The sequence below is a fragment of the Haliaeetus albicilla genome, chromosome 19 (genome assembly GCF_947461875.1).
Source record: "Haliaeetus albicilla chromosome 19, bHalAlb1.1, whole genome shotgun sequence".
Taxonomy (NCBI): Eukaryota; Metazoa; Chordata; class Aves; order Accipitriformes; family Accipitridae; genus Haliaeetus; species Haliaeetus albicilla.
Genome location: NC_091501.1, coordinates 23,812,294 through 23,829,652, shown reverse-complemented (window position 1 = coordinate 23,829,652; position 17,359 = coordinate 23,812,294). Strand labels below are relative to the sequence as shown.

The 17,359-nt window shown below is 43.2% G+C and overlaps 1 protein-coding gene across 4 annotated transcripts in view; it reads left to right on the top strand.

The window, feature by feature from the left end:
• The first annotated feature begins 2,462 nt into the window (after positions 1-2,462).
• Positions 2,463-17,359, top strand: part of FAR2 (fatty acyl-CoA reductase 2) — a 149,776-nt gene continuing 134,879 nt past the window's right edge. The window contains exon 1 of one of the 4 annotated variants that reach the window (XM_069806815.1): positions 2,463-2,593. The gene's annotated coding sequence lies outside the window, so the exon portion shown is untranslated. Of the gene's footprint in view, positions 2,594-2,736; positions 2,867-2,902; positions 3,009-14,388; positions 14,489-17,359 lie in introns of those variants that run through there. The other 3 variants (XM_069806810.1, XM_069806808.1, XM_069806816.1) reach the window with 3 other exon arrangements.

The following is a 17,359-nucleotide window of genomic DNA, read 5'->3' as shown; positions in this document are numbered from 1 at the left end:
TCCCTTAGGCAGCCTTGCATCAAATCACTTAATAGTAGTTTGATGTAAAATTTAACTTTCCTACTTTTACATCTTTCTTATGCTGCATTAGATAGAAGTTCAGGTGTATGCAATCTCTAGCAAGGTCGGTTTCAAACGCACACCTCATTCTTGTGACACGCACTGAAGTCCCAGGCTTGCAACAGCTCTTTGTCCAGCTCAGTCACTGCAATTAATGACAAAATTAAGAGGGTTACTCAAGAAAGAACAATGAAGGCTGATCTCTCTCCTTTTTCCCTGAGGGCAGAGTACCCTGGAGAGTATACATTTTTTACTCCTATTAAACATTTGTGGTGTACTACTTCAACTAGCTAAAGGGCAATTTTTTCAGCCAAGCCTCTAGATTTCCCCCAGCCCTTGACACATTTGAGAGCTGCATTACTCCCTTCAGTTCATCGGTTCAAAGGGTAGCCTTCTCAGGTTGGCACTGTTTTAATGATTCTTTCTTGTTTCATCATCTCCTTAATCAAATTATCCCCTCAACTTTTTCCTAGAGATTTCTGGGAAGCTGTCATGAACTGTCTCTGACACACTACCTGTTTAATGTCCTAACTGGCTCTTAGTTGGAAACTGTTCTTCAAGCCTGCCTGCTTTTTCGAAACTTCACAAAGGAACTTCTGTAGGTTTGTAGGTTTGAATGTACTTTGTCTCCCATGCAATGTCTCTTGAAAGAGTTTATGCAAGAACTGATGCTTATCAAGCTCTCTATTCAATGTCGTGAAAGATAATGCTAGCAATAGTTCTCCCTCATTCTGTGCTTCCCAGAAACTCTCCTCCTGGTTATTTTTCAGACTGCGAGAGATCGTGGTCTTTGAACAAAGCCACCCCTGACTGTCTATTCTATTCATTCACAGCTTTGCCTACTTGTTCCCCATTTTGGTGCCAAGCAGTCGCTCACCTTCAGCTGGCAGTTCAGGTATGGCTTTTTCAGTTCAGACAGAGGCCTGGCCAGTCTGTCCAGGCAGATATTTATGTTAAAGAATATGCCTGAGATGAAGGCAACCAAAAGTCTGTTTACTCAGAATTACCCCAGCAACCATCAGTCACTCTCTGCAAATAGCTGGGACTTCCTTGGGTAAGAACCATTTCCTGTGATTTCTTTCCTTGCAAGTTTCCTCCTGCTACAGTTCCAATTAGTGAATTCAAAACTCCTTTGCTAGAATCGTAGAATCATTTAGGTTGGAAAAGACCCTTAAGATCATCGAGTCCAGCCATAAAGGAAGTTGTAGGCTGTTTTTCCTTGTAAAGGAAAAAATGAAATGGAAGCCAGGGCTTCTACTCTTCTGTCGAGTGCTCCAATCCATTGCGATAGCGACGTTAGCGATATGCGATATGCTAGTTATTTGTGAAGGCAGCAGCCTTTCTTCCATCTACACGAATGATGAAGTCAATGTACTCTACATGCCACTCCTTCGTGTGGGATGAATTCCCTGAACGGCTCTATCTGACCCCACACATATAAACCCCTCCTTTGAATCTGTAGCTGTAGTGTGGAGAGCAGGTGCCGTGGATCTTGTGTCCTGGGCAATTTGGACTTTTATGGTCCGCATTGGTCTTAGAGCCCTATGCCCAGGTGTCACGTTAATGTAGTGTAAGGACACTGGCCAGAATGAGGTGAAAATGTGAAGGCTTTGGGGACTCCACCTAGTCGCAGGCTTTAACTACTAGCGCCCAGGTGTGCAAACAGAGATGCCGAGGGAGCTCTGGTGTGGAAACGGCAGGCACCTGTAGCCTTTAAGCTTGTCAAGAAAGGAGCTAGAGGCTGGAGAACTGCAACTATGGGTGTAGTACTTAATGCCTTTGTGTGTGGAGTTCTGCTGACAGCTCTGATACCAAATCAATCATCAGTGGGCACCTTACCCAACCTCTCTGGGGCTGGCTTTTTTTCAGTACTAATAAATTGAAGACAGTCATTAGATAAACACAACCTTGTAAAACTAATTAATGCTTGTACATACAATAAGTGTAATAAGAGGCTATAAAAGCGCCACATCTTGCCGATCCTCATGTTGGGTTGAAAACATCTTTCAAAGGGTGTAATCTTCCATAGCCGAAGCGAGAAAATTAGTATTGGTGGCAAAGGTAGGTATTCGTGGCTGAGCAGGTACGCTGCACGTCTCGGGTTTTTTTTCCTACTGCTGTAAGACAAATCACGTAATTAACTTAATATGCCCATTTTGTAACTCCGTTTCTGCGCGCACCGTTCTTCCCCCTCGTTTAGAAACGCAGAGGTAAATTCTGCTTTAAGGTGAAGGGAGAAGGAGGCGTAATAACCTTGGAGGACACTCGGGGGACCACTCGCCCTACCCCTTCGTCATGCATTTAGAAGGATTTCGGCTCCCCCCCCCCCACACCACCCCTCCCCTCCTTCCCCGGCCGCCTCCTTCCCCCTCCCGGCCCTCCTTCCCTCAGCCCCCGCTCTGCCCGCTCCCGCCCAAGCGGGAGGACGGGGACGAGGACGGGGAAGGGGGCTCGGGGAGGAGCCGGCCCCAGCCCCAGCCCCTCCCGGGGAGCCCGGAGGCGGCCGCGCCGGCAGAGGAGCCCCGCCAGCCCGGTAAGGAAAGGAGCCTTGCGGCACGGCTTGGCGTTGGGGGGGGGGGGACGGCAGAGGCTGCGCAGGGAACCGGGGGCAGAGAAAAAACGTGGCTTTGCCTCGCTGCCCGGCAGCGGAGAAGGGGAGGCCTGAGGCGGGGGCGGCCTGAGCCGCTCCGCATCCCCCGGGCACGGCGGGTGTGAGGCGGCGGAGAGGAAAGGCAGAGCCGAGGCGCTGCTCCTCCCTCCTTCCCCCGGCCGGATATATAGTATCAGACCCAGAGGGGGAGGAGAGGTTTGTAATTTTTTTTTTTCTGTTTTGTTGGTTTGTTTTTTTTTTTTTTTTTGCCGCCTCCTTTTCTTTGCCGGGAGTTGCTAAGGGGAGGTGGGGGCAGCGGTCTGGTGACGGGAATTGGTCGGAGAAGCGGTAATTGAAGGTAATAACCCGCTGGGGGACATTGAGGGGGAGCAGCAAAAAAAGAGAAAGGAAAAAAAAAACCACCAAAAAATAAAAACGGGGGTGGGGGAGGTGGCGAGGCTGTGGAGGGACGATGCCCAGGAGGCTCGGAAGGGGCCGGGGGCGGCGGGGCCGGGCCGGATCGGATCGGTACCGCGGCCCGGGGGCAAGCTGCGGGCCGGGTCTGTGCCCCCCCAGTCCCCGGCTCTGGGCGGTGCCGTGAGGGGAGGGAAGGGGGGGGGGCGGCGGCCCCAGCCCTGCCGGCGGTTGGGCTTCTGCTTGGGGGAGAGAGTTGGAGCGGAGTGGAGCCCGGTGGGGGGGGGGGGGAGGCTCCTGCTCTGTTTCGCAGCAGGGTTTGAGCCGGGGAGGGGTAATCTTCACTGCGATGCTATTAAAAAAAAAAAAAAAAAAAAAAAAAAAGCCAACCCACAACCGAAGCCGGGAAGATCGAATGTAATTTTAGGGGAGGCTTGCCTTTTTGTTTTCCCTGCTGTTAGGCCCCTACGTTGTTGTTTGGATGGTTTTTTTTTAAAAAAAGTGTAGTATTAGACAGCAATTGAGTCTTAATTGTATGAGGAGGGCTCCTTATTCTGAGCCTCGTTGCTGTTTTCTGTCTCTTGATTGGGAAATTACTGGATAACCCCGCTGCCCACCCACCCACATGGCACCACAAAGATACAGCACGAATTTTGTTACAGAATCCTGTGAGGATATCCTCAGTTTTCTAGAAACTAGAGACATGCGACCTTGTCTTACACGGTCCTTTACAGTAATGTTGTTACTCGGAACAATTTGCGTTTACGTGTTTGCCTCGGAGCCTTTTAAGGGCATAACTAAAGAGATGAATAACTAATGACAGACCGTTATCTTGCAGTGGGAAGCAGTAAAACTAAATGCGAGTTGCTTCACCCAGAAATACTGCACTATAAATTCAATCAAAAGCCTAGTTTTGCATCTTGTGAAGGTCATGATTAGGCTAGAAAAATGTACTCCAAAATCCATATCTGCTCTAATCCAGGTTCACTTGAATTTGTGTTAAAAGTACGTGTAAAACTGAACTATTAGGTGATCCCAAAGGTGTGTTTAAAAAAAAAAAAAAAAAAAAAAGGCACGGCCTTTCAGCAGCTTTCAATACCAAAGCTCACATTGCTTTGGCATGTTACTTTAGAGCGTAACTTTCTGTGTGTGCTGGCGTTGTGGGAATCTTCATCTCCATTTCATAAGACGCTGATGGCAGTCCAGAGATCTGCTGTTAGAGTTTGTTTTCATTTGCATCTACTGTATCAAAGGCATCATCGTTTCCTGCTTACCTGTAATGTTCTTGAATAGGAAAGTGCAAGTCCTGCTCATTACCGTATAATGTACTCATCTTTGAAGTAACTACATAGTTTAAAAAATACACTGATAGTTGCTTTAGAGGAGTTGTAAAATCCCTGTTATAACGGAAGTGCTTTAATCTCCAGATCTATTGTGTTCTCGCCCTCTGATAAACTACAGTTTTGTAGAAACAAGTTTTAAAAACATTTCCTCTGTGGTTTGGGTTTTTGTCTAAGTTAAAGTCACCATAAACTTCAATACATAGGTGACGAGAATAGAAAATTTGGGGGTGTGGGGAGAGATGCACTTACTCAAAGGTATCTGAATTAAACATGAAGCAATAGCAGATTTAGGCCAGCCTTTTACTATATTTAGAGGGTGTTCGAGGATGCATCTGATACTGTAACAAAGCTGCAAATTCCTCAGTTCTGCCAATTTGGGTTTCAATTCTAATCCCTATTAAGGCTTGTTTAAATTAGTGGTGGGGAAATGTAGTTTTAAAACATCTTGAAGAACATATCGGAAAAGCCTGAGTAAATAAAACCCGTAGCATGTCAGCTGGGCAAAAAAAGAAGAATCTAGAGAGAGAATGCTAGAAAAATAGTAGGGAATGGCCTGTTAACAGAGGCATAAAATTTGCAGCTCTGTTATGGAGGCAGCTTTGACTGATAAAATTCTCATGCTTCCCCCAAAGTCAGTTCAGATGTGACAGACCTGGATCTTGGGGAGTGGCGGTGGGTGGGTTGGTTAGGGAGGTGTGGGGGTGCTGGCAGGGAGAACGTGGGTAATGACAGGGCAGAAGGATTGTGGCAGGGAATATGGGTAATGCGACCAAAGGCACAGAGACCGCCATTTGGTCTGCGTGGTACGGTAGAGGAACGCAAACGCATGGCCAATGTCTTCAGAAATCTCTCGGATACTGGTGATTTCAAATCCTGTGGCAAGTAGATCCTTGTCCAAGAGGGCTGTCTACAGCATTAGACTGTCATTGTAAAAAAACTTTTCAATATTTTTTCCTTACGTTCCACGTAGGAAGCTCCTAATTCTGATCAATTTGCCAGTTTTTTTCCCCAATGGCAGGTAGCTTTGATCTATACAAGGGATGGATCACATAAATGAGGGCATAGGGAAAGAGAAGAAAAATACATGTTTTGAAATGGGAAAAGGAGAAGGGACTTTTTTTTTGGGTGATACCACAGATCTGAGTAGTTCATAGAATCTGAAGGGCAATGAAGAGTAACTCAGTGGGGTTGGGGAAACTCTACTGATGAGTGCTCAACTCATCTGGGGACTATTGCTTATCTTACTATATTGTTTGGTTTTGCTGTGTTTGTAGGAAAGTGTTGGGGATGATTGCTGCAGGGCATAATGTTAGTATCGCTCTGTAGCTGCATTATTATCCCATTATTACTATTAAAAATTATAGCATTCTTATTCCCTAAGGGCCCTGGGTCTACAAAGGAGGCTTAAGAAATGAAAGTTTGAATATTGCAGTGCTGTCCAATGAGATTAACATTATCAAAGTTATTAGCGGTATGTCATGGAAAGAGTTTTGCATCTCCAGATGTATCTAGAAATAAGTATCATCTGAAGCGTGTTCACTTCCCTGGCTCAACAAGCTATTACACAAAGGCAGCCCTTGTCTGGGAGCTATTCACCTGTATTAATGTGAAGCTGTGCTGGAGCTAACCAAAATTTGCCTCTCTGCAAGGCAAAGGGTGCGGTTCAGCAGTCATTTCCATGTGCCATAAACGTGGGCTTCTGCCAAAGGGTCAGCCTGCCTGCCTCGCCTCTGGCGACGTGTTCCTCATCTCTCGCTTTGTGCCGGTACTATCACTTGTGGCCAAATGCAAATCCACTCTTCTTGTTGCTCTTGGCCTGGCTTTCAGTTGGATGAGTTCCTGGGTCTGACTCAATGCATGACTAAAATGCACCAAGGAGTCAGCAGAGATGTGCACTTGGGCGAAGAGCGGGAGATCCTCATCGTGCTTGGTAGGAGACCCCTTGGGACCAGATTAAAACGATGCGGGACCTGCAGCCTAATGAGCTTGCTCAGTGCTCTGTTAACACTTCTGCATGGCTTTCAGATTGGGTTTGGCTTGTGTCTGGCCAATTTGGAGAGTGAGTAGAGGTGCGTGTCTGTCTCCAGTCACCTGTGTAGACATACTCTTCAAGAGCCTGATGAACTGAGTGAAAGAGGAAACTTGAAGGACAAAAAGTTTTTTTAAACACCTGTATTCTTGAAGGAGGTGGGGCCTTACTCTGGCATCCTAAAAAATTACCTCCCTCTGCTCAGGATGTGGAGGTCTGAATTTAGGTTTGGGGTCAGTTCTGCCACTGACCTGATTTATAGCCTCACAACCACTCCTTTTGCTTCTAAGTCTGCCTATCTTGTATTTAAATGGCAGATTACTTCAACTACAGTCTCTCTTTTTTGCTCTGTGTTTGCACATGGCCTGTGCTGATAAAGCCCAGGTTTGCGGCATGAGTTCTTTGTTGCTATGATGATATCGACAACAATAATTTCTCAGCACGGGATGGTCAGAGCCATAGGGACCAGTCATGGGGGAGCATTTCCCTAATTTGCTATCTTGTGCAGTCTCCTGGACTCCTGCAAAACTTTCCCCGTGGACTGCTGGGGTTACCATGCACTTGTAGCATCTCAGCCCTTTTTATATGCTGCCACGTCTGGCAAAAGTTCATTTTCATTTATTATCACACCAAAGAGTATACTACAGCGGATGCTTTGTCTTTTATTATATTTTTTTCCATTCAATTTTTGAATGGTAAGCCTATAACTCATGGGTTTTTTTAACACCGAGTTAGATGTTTTGTCTGGTGTGGGGTTTTTTTGTTTTGTTTTTTTCTAATTTTCATCTAAATAGTGCTTTCAGGCTTCCTTTAGAAAATGTAGTTGTCTGGGTGATATACAGTGTTAAAATTACAGTTGATTAGTTCTTTACACAGTGAAATAGTCAATAGTAGGATCTTGTGTGTAGGCATATAATGAATGTTCTACTGGAAACTGAAAATCTCCTCTCCCTCAAAGTCCTGGCCCATTTGTTTTTGTTAAAGCATGAGGCATACTGAAGGTTTTGCAAAAATACCAACTATAATTCAACTATAATTGTGTTCAGTTCTAAGCTTATACTAGCTATCTTTTGCAGGAGTTGCTTGCATGTGTGTTTCTCTTTGTGTGCACCTATGCTTAGGCAGTTTCAAGTGACTGGAAATTGCATAGGGCTCTGTTCTTTCACCCACATTCACAGAAAAAGATACCTTGTGCCACAAAAATATAATATTATGTTTAATTCCAATGTTTTCTCCTTCCTGAAAGTAATTGTGGAGCAGCTGTGCCCATAAGAGATGCATATTATAGGTTTTCCTTGTACTTAGTTTCATTTTTAACCCGTTATGCCAGTATCCATCACCTATATCTCCTTTAAGAAGCAGTAAATTGTCCTGTGGTTTTAACAGAACAAATTCAAAACTTAACGACTGGTTAACGCACACAAGAATGGCAGGACTGGTCACAAACCTGGATGCTTACAATTTAATTTCTAAAGCTGTCTTTAAGCGTTGCCTTATCCAAGCCCAGATCCACTTTTTATTGTGCCCAAAGGTGAGAGGCAATTTTACCGTGGGGTGTTCTCTGGAAACAAATTTAAGTTTTTGATTCCAGGCTTGAATGGCTTGCGTCCACCTTTACAGCAAACTCGGATTTCACTACTGTTTCTGCAATGCTGTATAAAATTGGGGCCAGCTGGATTGACAATGCCTTTTTTTGTTTGTTTGTTTGTTTGACCTTCCTGAAAGCAACCACAAACCCCATTGATTGAAGGAAAGAAAGGTTCCCTGATTTCATGTAAAGAATGTGGATTTATTTTGCCATGGAAGGTTCAGGAAGGCCTTTTCTTATTCAGGGGATGCTGAATATAAATACACTGTAGTGTCACAACCCTCCCTAGAATATTCCTTCAGCAACTGCCTTGATACTGTGAGTGAAATTATGAAAATGTAAATGGATTGCAGTTTTGTAAACAATGCTACAGATGAACAATAAGGAAAAGATTCTTACAAAGCTATACACTTATACTGTTTAAAGAAATGGAAAACAAGAATAAGTGTTACGTTGACATTGACTTAATCAGGCCTATTTCTGAGGAACATCTGAAAAGCAGAGATGCTATTGTAGAAAAGGTACCAGCCCTTTTCAAAGCATAATTCCTACAATATACCTTAGTAAATCCTGGGAGATTCTTAATTTATTCAAGAAATGTGTGAGCATAGCAGTCTTCTAAAAGGTTCTTCGAGATGGGTGTACCGTGGAGTTAACAATGGGCTATACAGATGGGTTTGATAGTAGCCAGAGGTGGTACCATTTAATGATTCATTGGTGGTATATGAAATTGCCTGAGTCATCTTCCTAGGTGTACTGTGATATCTCAAAAGAGAGTTACAACTGACTTTAACTAGTGGTGTGCTACAGCTGATGCAGCGTGCAGAAAACCACAGCCTGAAGCTGGCACTGTTTTCTCATTAGTAGTGGGTCTTTGCTCCCTAAGCACAAGTAACAATAACTTGGAGAAGGTTGTAGCTGCAGCAGTCAGCACAATTTTGGCCAAACACACAACACTCATTTGGAAATATACTTTTCTGTTACTGCTCTCATTGATATGTGAAATAATTTTTTTGCCCGCTCTCTCTTGTTTTGAGACATAATGTGAATAATTGTGCTTCTCTGTGCTTTGGTTTCCATTGCAGCATCACTCTATGACTAGTGACACAAGGTTATTCATCATTTGTGAAAGTTTGTTTGGTTATGCAGGGTTGAAGCATCCGGGATGCCTCCTTCATCACCAAGGCCTTCAGAAACAAGAGGTGGTGCTTTCAGCAGAGGTCTGTACTGGAAGGCAGGTGGTTTTGCCTCAGTTCAGCACTGGAGCATTCAGTGATGCTCCCTCTTAGATACTTCGGACCACACTAGAGGAGGGTAACGCATTCAGAAGCAAAGTGGTCATGATCCGTGGGGAACAAACACAGTGCTAGACTGCCGAAACCAGGAGCTCTGCCCGCTCTGTTCCTGGTCAGGACCAGCTAACACAGAGGTGATTTTGTGGCTCCTGGCAGATGACCACCCGTCTGGTTAGCCAGTATCGATGGCTTGCGATGGGCTGAGCTTCTGTAGCGAGGCAGAAGCAGTTTGGAGCTGGGATGAAGAATGTGAGTGAGTGTGCTTTGCCGGTCCTATCCCGGCTTTGTGGCAGCCAGCGAGGTCGGCTGCTGCTGGCTTTCTCAAGTGAGGTGAGGAAAGAAAAGGAGGGGAATCGCTTTCTCTGCCAGTATCCTGCAGAGCTGCTAGGACAGCGGAGCCAGGGACTGCCGCAGATCTTTTCAAAACCATCTGCTTTTACCACCTGTCATTGCTTATTCACAAGCACGCAGTCTTATTGGGCATGGGTATTAAAAATCTTGCCTTTAAGTATAAAAATAAGTACGTTTCTTCAGAAATTCCCCCACTGTGTGCCCATAGCCCAAGTAGGGGACTTAGAGAAGTGCTCTGCTGTGAGGGAGAGGCGGGGAGGGAGAGAAAGAAAAGGACTTGCCTGCCCAACATAAAACACTTTGTGATGTACATGCTCACAGTGCTGTCAATGGGACTTATTTTTGCTATCAGCTGGTCTGTAATGGATGGCATGATTCTGCTTAAACCTAATTTTAAGGACAATTTTGAGGGTGAAATTTTCTTACAGAAGGAGCCCTTAGCAAAACTTCTATTGTATGCACTGACATCAGCTTATTCATTGCTTCTAGCTTTCAGTGAAGGGGAACGTCACAGTCTAGGACTGCTGCTAGATTTCCTTTGGCTATTGAACTGAATGTCATTGTTGTAAAGCACCCAACTCCTTTGTTGGACGAAAAATTTATGAAGAGCCTGAGACTGTTGGTCCCCAGGCCATTAATAAGACACCCGAACTCTCATGTATTCACATTTCTAAATTGAATGTGACAGACAGAATTATACCCTTAGTTAACCCTTGCTTCATATAACTGCAGCCTCGCCGCTTTACCTCTTTCTGATCCTGCAGACTGCAAGGAAACAATTTGCTTGCTTTTCTGAAAAAAGATCTGTTTATGCAAACCTGAAGCTCTTATAGCCATGTACGCTAACGTTGTGTGCAGTAAATTCCACTTTATTCCTGTGACTGCAGCTGGTACTTTTCAGCCTAGCTCTCTATGTGCCCTATGATCTTTTCTGTAGTAACGTACATTATTGCTTTTGATGAGGTTCTGTAGTACTTCCCTATGGAACCCTTCAGTCTGCCATCTGCGGGTAGAAATGAAATCCCAGATCAAGACATTACAGACATTGAATGACACCATCTTCTACCGGTGACCTCCTTCAAGCTCCGATTGCTGCTATCTTTATTAGATACTCCAGAGCAAAGTGACTAAGCTAATACACTCCAAGTATGGAACAAAATGTCAGTGATCCCCTCCGCATTTTTTTTTGTGCCTTCGTTTGCATCTGAAATGAACTTGATGTCACTGTTGCAGAGGGAAGAGGGCAAGGAGCCCAGAGGTACCAGGGTCTTTATGCCATGCTCTGGTGTATGATTCAAAGCAGCCATCATATCTTGCACCTAGATGCAGTAGTCAAACCTGTCAACTCAGTGGAAAACCTTCAGGGTTCTGCAGGTAATCAGTAACTTTTGCCATAATGCTGTCTAGCTGTAGTCTTAATTTTTCTTCATTCTTATGTTTATGTTCAGTGCCTGCTGCCTTGCCCCATGTATCCTTAAAGCAGCCTGTGGGTTTCTACTATATACAGAATTCAAGGTTTCAAGGCATCCTAAACAATATATCGATTTGATGGGAAATGTTAGATCTTGATGCATTTTTCAGTTAATATTTTTTTCGTCTCCCTTATTTCCTAATCACTGTGTTCTCTCCCAGGCATTTTGTTTTGTTCCTTTGCCTAATCCTGCCATCACTAAGCTGACAGAGGAGATGAGGAGTCTAACTGTGTCCTTAAAGACTGATTTTCATGCCTGAGATGTATCACTTCACCTTCATTTTGGCTTATCACTGACCCTTCATTGCTGTGTGGCGTCAGGCAAACTGCTAGCTATGTATTAATTCCTGTGGCTCAGAAAAGAATTTAACCCATCTCCACCATGTTCTGAAGCTGTCTTGTTTCTATGTTAAAATGAGTGCTTTACAGGCACCTTGCTCGAATCCTGCATGCTGTTGTTTGCTACAGGGTCCGAGTCAATTGATATGTGGAGAAGAGATGTTCAGTTCCTGGTACTGGAACGCTCCATGCATGGGGCTCAAGTGTTTTGATCAAGTTTTTTTTTTTTTTCTGCTGAATATTTGTGTTGGACCATATACAACTGAGATGCAGGTAGTTGTTTATCTGCAGAGGTTAACACTGAATTCCCTACCAGTGGAAAGCCTATTGCTTTGGCTAGCTCAAGGTTTTTCAAGAACTAATTAGGCATTGCTTACTGCTGATTAACTCACCCACAAAGAAGTTCTAGCAAGAAAGTCAGGGATGGGATGAAACTGTATGCTTCCAAGATGATGTGATAACATCGCATGTTTGAAGATGAAGTTTCTGGAATCTACCAACAGAGTGATACTGTTGAACCAACCACATATGCAAAACTAAACTCTGATCTGACAGCAAGTCAATCACAGTGTACAGATGCATTAGCTGCTCATGCGACACCACTTGGGAGCGGGGGGGGGGTCTTACTTCTCAGGTTCCTCTTGGAAACCTTTTGCCTGTTAAAGTTACATTTACTGTGGCTTTGGTTTTCAAGTAATAAATGGTTGTATTTGTACAGCCACCTTTCTGCTCGTGAATCGTAAAGAGGCTGAAGTTGCATTAATACTGAACACATTTCTGTCGTCTTTTCTGAAAGGCTAGATGTCCCCCAGACCAGGATGGTGACATACGTAGGAGGACAGGTTGCTTTGTGGCTGCCTCTGCTTTGCTCTTGAAGTTCAATATGATTTTAAACTTCCAGTATTAAAGGTTATAGGCTGGCACATTTAACTACCAGTGTTTCACCTGAAAATTGGATAGTCGTGTTGAAAAATGAAAAAATAATATGCAATGCCAGAGTTCCCATCGCTGACCATAGATTGCATCCTTGAAGATGGGAACGTTCCTGTCTTCTGAAGCAACATAATCTGCATTTATCAAAACCCAAGTACTCTACTTATCACTAACATTTAATTTCCATGGAAACCTACGTAACTCTTGTTCTGGGAGATGAAGTAAGGCGATCTGGAGCCCTTCATAGGAACTCATCTCTGATCTAAGGTTCATGTGTTCAAAATGTTAAAACAGTCACAATACTGTAAAAGTAAATCTATCTTTCATTAAATGGCAGGGTGCCTTCAAAGAGAGTAGTTGTCTTGTATTCCACATACGCCTACACCTAGTGTGACTAATGGGACTGTGACTGTGAGCCCTTAAAGTGCTATACAAATAAAAGTGGAATTATAGAAGTAGGTCTCACAGCATTCCTAGGTATATAGCAGGAAATTTGTGTCTTGTTTTGTGGGTAACAAGAGTAAACTAAATTTATTATGTCTGATAGTTGAAAGTAATCAAGACAATAGGATTTTTTTCATGTGATGTATGCAAGTCCTTATATGTATTTTTACTCTAAACATTTTTTTTTTCATTGTGTTGTCTATATTTTCACTCTAGAGTAGCTTTGGCAGCATTTGGTGCTTTGCTCCATGTAGCGCTGTATGAATATCATCCTGTACTGCTGACTCATTTATAAAATAAAATGGGCACCTCATTGCACTCCTTTTTTTCTTCTTTTGTCTGTCTTTGAAATTCTTATCTGCTATCTGCAACTTTGTGTCCTGTCCATGCAAAATATAGTGCCCAAAATATCCTGTCTGGGATGCTTTTAATCTAAAGCGCTCATAATTGCCAACAGCAGCTTCCTTTAAATCAATTACAGAATTTTCACTAGGGTGTCCCATAGTAGTTAGTTGGTTTTTTATTCCGTACGGTGTTGCGCAAAAATCTTACCAAACCAGAACTTTCCACTTGCACCAATACAAGTATTGCAACTATTTGACACTTGTTTTGAAAGTTCAAGAAGATTAAGGCCAGAAAAAAATACATTAAGGATAACTATAATTCTGTGATGAAAAGGTCATACTTCATTGCCTTATCTTTTTAAAATGTTGTGTTTTCCATATTTTATGGAAATCTACCTTCTTTTCTTTAAAAAGCAAATTCTGAATGAATCTGACTGAAAAATTAAGATAAAATATATCAGTTTTCTATTTTCTTTGTCATGCTATTTGTAAGTTATAAACCTACAACTGTAGAAGCCACTCTTTTGTGTTGAGCATTTCTTCATTGATTAAATCATCTCTAATATATTGCAAATAAATATCTGGTGTAGTGCTAGCAAGGGAACATATATTCTGATGTCTTAGGATAAACATAAAAATTGTCCTAATATATCTCCACCAGAAATGCCTGATACAAGAACAAAATATGCTGGGCCACAGGTGAAGTGGTCACTATGATCTTCAGAATGTTTTCTGCCAGAACATGTTGATTTTATTGGTATAGTTAAGTCTCTTGCATCTGCACTTTGTGTGTATTCATATGCTTGTTGGAGATGTGCATTTTCCTTGTAACAGTGTGGCATTACTACTTGAAAGCAAAGGGAGCATAGCGAAGGACACAAGTGATAATCCATGGTACAAGGTATGTGGAAATTAGGTAAATGTGGTAGATTTCAAATCAGATACAGAGGTCTGCCAGTGCACCATATGTGAATGAAGAGGAGCAAGATAGTGCTTGGCACTTGTGTTTCCCACTTCACTGTTAATGATGAAAATGAGATTAACACAGTACGAATGCAGTGTATTAATGCATACGGTAGGGAGTAGCGATTAAAACCCATGTATGGTGGACATGGCTTGCTTTCTTTTGTTCCAGCTTAGCGCTGAGTTGGCAACAGCACAGTGGGGTTTGTCTGAAGATCGCTGGGAGCATAAGAGAACATTTGGGTCCTCTTCTTTCTCAACTCAGAAGCACGTAGTGACAAGTCTGCAGCAGATCGTGGGTCCCTGGTACATTCAGAGGAAAGGGTATGTAGCAGTTGTGCACTGAGCATTCAGGAAGGTAACCTGGCAGGTTTGTCAAGACAGCAGTGAGATAGATCTCTAATGTCAGTGAAGGGGGATCTTACTGGGTCTTACTGGGTCTCCCTCCTTCCCCTGAAGGAACCATATCCTAGCAGAATCCAAATGGAACCTCGTCATCTTAGTCCTGTTAAGTGAGTATAAGGGCATGTGTCAGAAAGGCAAATTAGTCTGTCTTCATTCCTTCAGTTATTTTGGAGCTACCGTTAAGGGTAGGGTCAAAAGTTTTCTCTTTGCGCTGTGGGTATTTCTCGGCTCTCTGTCCTTCCCCCTGAATCAGCATTTAGAGGCTTAGTGCTCTGACGATTTGGGTTCTCTTCTTTCCAATATCACTGGCTATTTGTCAGGAGTGCTTTTTGCTAGATGGCTGCTCATTAGGATCAGGGGGTAGAGCACTTTCCTATTTTATAAGGGTGAGGTGAGGATAAATACTGTGTTCTCAGAGCCCAAGCAGTGTGGAATTGAGTGTGCGGGCAAGAGATGACCTGTCTTGCAGTGTGGCCCACTGAGCAAGAGGCATGATCAATTCCTGTTCCACATATAATTTTGTACAAAAGCAAAGACTGCCAAGGAGAACATAATTAAGCAGTGCTGCACAGGAAACAAAGCATATTTTACTGTTCAGAACTACTTAGAAAAGCTGGTTATACTCAGATCCATCAGCCTGGGTGGGATTTATGCTAGGGTACTGACAGACATGGGTGACACAATTGCAATTCTGTTATCTATGAAAAAAGATGGCAAAGAGGTCCCTGAAGACTAGGAAAAGTCTATCCTTACACCCATCTTTAAGAAGAGTAAGGAAAGTCCAGGGAACTATAGGCCAGTCAGCCTTACCACAGTCTGTGGAAGTATTATGAATCATGTCCTCAGGGAATTTGTTTCCAAATATGAGAAGGTAATCAAGAACAGTTGACCCAGAGGTACCAAGGACAAGTCATACTTGACCAACCTGAGTGCCTTTTGCAATTAAATGACTAACAATGTAGATGTGGGGACATCAGTGGATGTAGCATTTCCTGACTTTGACTTCAGTGAGGTTTTTGTTATCATCTCTCACTGGGGAAGCTGTGTAAGTATGGGCTGGAGATACGGATTGTTAGACTGACTGAAAATTGCGTGGCTCTCCGGGTTCAAAGAGTAGTCTTCAATAGCTCAGTGTCTCATTAGAGACAAATAACAAGTGGCCTGTGAGGGATTGGGCCAGTAGTGTTACATCTCTGTTAATTACCTAGATGGTGAGACAGAATGCACCCTGAAAAAAGTCATAGAACATGTTAAAATGGCAGGAGAGAGAGTTTTGTACACCAAATGGTAGAAATTAAATTCAGCTGGACCTCGAGAGACCTGAGCTTTGGGTCAACAGGAACCTCATGAAGTTCAGTGAGAATAATCATGAAGTTCTCTGCCTGTGCAGATTAACTCTGTGCAACAGTACAGGCTGGGAAACAACTGGCTGAACAGAACATCCGTGGGAAAGCAATGGGATATTATGGTTGCTGCCAAGTTGAAAATGAGCCAGTGGTGCGTTTTCATTGCAAATAAGGCAAACGGCATAGTGGTCTACATCAAAAGTATGGCCAGCAGATCAGGGGAAGTCATTATCCTCCTCAGCACTGTTAAGTACTGTGCTTTTCCAGTCAGTTTTGAGGTTCCTCAAATGAAAAGGACAGTGTTTAAAAAATGGAGAGAGGATGCAACAGAGGACTACTAAGGTGATTTGAGCCATGGGACCCCATAAGCTATGAGGAGAGGTTGAGAGAGTTGGGCTGGTTTAGTCTGGTCAGAAAAAGAGGCTAAGGGGCAATCTCACAGAAGCCTGTAACTGCTTGAAGAGGAGTTACAATGACTATGGAGCTGAACTGTTATTAGGGGCAAATTGTAAAAACAAGGGGCAACTGTCACAAGTTGCAGCTTGAGAAGTTCAGACTGGCCATTAGGAAAAGGTTTTTTTCCACCAGAGAGTAGCACAGGACTTTTAACATGTCACCCAGAGAGGTGGTGGAATCTTTCCTTGGAGTTTTTCAAGACAGCTGGACCAAGCTGTGGATGACCTGATCTGGCATTGGTGACAGCCCTTCTTCAAGTAGAGAGTTGAACTGGTGATCTGCAGAGGTCCCTTCCAACTAGCTTTTCTGTGATTCTGACTTCAAAGAAGTTAGAGTCTGCATAGGACAGCAGGGCTGTGCCATGTGGAGGAAGAATTTTGTAAGGTTGTGATGTTTGTATGTCCACGATGGTGGATCTGGAATGGTGGACAATAGAAGCCCCTCTTCTACAAAGATTTCCTCTCTACCATCAGCTTGAATTGTATCCATGTACAAGGCATTCTTAACTCTATATGATATTATGTGGGTTTATCTTGCTTAGCCATTTTCAAATTTTCTGTTCTTTTGACATGCCTTTGGGAAAGCCACAATGTTCACGTGACCATAGGAATCCAAGTAATTTGTATTTTGCTTGAATTAAGATTATTTATTAAGAACTAGATCTATTTTGCTATCCCTTCTCTCTTCCTAGGTGTGCTAGGAACTGTAGAAATGTATAGAAAACTGTTGTTCAAGTTAATTTTTCAAAAATATAAGAGAGAGATATGAGAAAATCAGCTGTTGGGATCATATTAGATCTGTTTTCACAGATCAGTGTTGACGATTGTTTGTTTTCAATGGAGTTGATTCCTTCTTTTAAATCTGACTGTGATTGTGAGTGCTGCAAGATTTAATTGAGGGAGCCAACTCATGGAAAAGGGAAAAAAATAGTCAACTAAAAGCCAGGATAATTGGGAGTATGATTTTATCAGTAATCCAAGGTAGGAGT